At 31.6% G+C, this 1742-nt stretch overlaps 1 long non-coding RNA gene across 1 annotated transcript; it reads left to right on the top strand.

Annotated features, from left to right (window-relative positions):
• Positions 1-322: 322 nt before the first annotated feature.
• LOC112709275 (uncharacterized) lies at positions 323-1086 on the top strand. The gene is made up of 3 exons (XR_011865152.1): positions 323-446; positions 547-628; positions 838-1086. It is a non-coding gene; the product is annotated as an uncharacterized lncRNA (long non-coding RNA).
• The last annotated feature ends 656 nt before the right edge of the window (positions 1087-1742 follow it).

Here is a 1742-nt window from a genome sequence, read left to right as displayed (position 1 = left end):
CAAAATTGCATATTTCATGTTGTTGGATCCAGCGCTTAGCTATATATTGCTAAAAGCTATTCTGTTTGCCAAGATTTATTCACTTGTTTATATTAATATCTGAGAATCTGCATATACTTAAAATGTTTTCAGTTACTTTTATTTACAGATGAGAACCCTAAGAATGAGGAGACCCCCATAATGTCACCTTTCTCAAGACGTGACCAGGGTACCCAGATGAGCCCTCCAGAGAGTGAGTCCGATGCGAATTCATCGTCGATATCAGCCATGGATCAGAAAAATGGATATTCTGGTATAGAGGTTAGAGATGTTGAGGTTGATAGTAAGGCCACTGTTATTAGATGGCCTAAAGGTCATGCAACAAAGCTCACCTCCTTTCAAGAAAGTAATAGTGAAATTCAAACTTCATGTTCAGATATTGCAAAGTCCACCATGGACATAACCAAGTATGTCGTCATTGTTATGTTCATATCATTCAATGAACTAGAGACATATAATTTAGTTGTTCTGATTGTGTGTTTTCCGATGAACTTCTATTTCATGTAGGATTCAGAAAGAGGAAGCCAAAATCGTTGCATGGGAAAGCCAACAGAAGGCAAAGGCTGAAGCAACAATACGCAAACTCGAGGTTTCATTTCAGTTCATCAAAATCTGTTGCTTTGAAGTTGAACTTTCTCATATGGAGTGTGTCCTTAGTTCAACACAATATATATATACACATATATATTATGATAAGATCAGTAAGCAAGCAAGGCATTAAAATTTGTGTAGAAAAAGCTCACAAAATGTATGCAGATAGGTCTTTTTTCCCCCTAATGGTGAAAAGGTTTGATACAGATGAAACTGGAAAAGAAGAGATTGTCATCAATGGATAAGATTCTAAACAAGCTGAGAAGGGCGCAGATGAAAGCTGAAAAGATGAGAAGTTCAATAGCAATGCCTCAAAAACAAGAACAAGGACAACAAGGCAAGCAGAATTCCAAGCCTCTCAAGGTTTTTTCATTACCAAATTATATTCGGTTATGGTCTCCAAGCAGATGCTTTAGCACTAATGATCACTGATTCACCCATATATGCATATCAAAAATACTACATGCACAAAAAAACCACTAAATTAGTCATTATGTGTGTGTATAAATACATTATTTAGGTTATTTTTAACGTATATTTTGTATTACAACATGCATTCTTTATGGGTGACTGATTTTTTGTATACACATCACACTATTTTTACTCGCACTCTTTCTTGTCAATAAGATTTTGTCTCATAATAAACACAATAGAGAATACAAAATTACACCTTATATATGAAACTAGCGTGAAGACCTATTCAAATGCATGGAATTAAAGTTTTGTTAACATTTTAAAAAATAAAATTATTCAATGTACTCAATATATTTTAGAGAAAACTCTCATATCTAATATTAATATTATAGTTTTTAAAAAATAACCATACTAATTTAATTGTTAATATAAGAGAAGAAAAAAATAGTTAAATAATTCATATTCATTTACAGTAACTATTCATACCTTATAGCAAAAAATTACATAAATTAAGTAACAAATTCACATAGTATACATATTTTAAATTGTAGAACATAAAAAACTTAAGTTCCAAAATGTAATACATATCCAAAAGTAACACCAGAAAATTTCAAACTACCTAAATAATTACTTTCCATTAATAAGAAAACAAAATATGTCCAACACAGTTCAACATATAGCTCAAAATATGTGTCACA

The sequence above is a fragment of the Arachis hypogaea genome, chromosome 9, assembly GCF_003086295.3.
Source record: "Arachis hypogaea cultivar Tifrunner chromosome 9, arahy.Tifrunner.gnm2.J5K5, whole genome shotgun sequence".
NCBI classification, from domain to species: Eukaryota; Viridiplantae; Streptophyta; class Magnoliopsida; order Fabales; family Fabaceae; genus Arachis; species Arachis hypogaea.
This window is presented reverse-complemented; position numbering and strand designations above follow the sequence as displayed.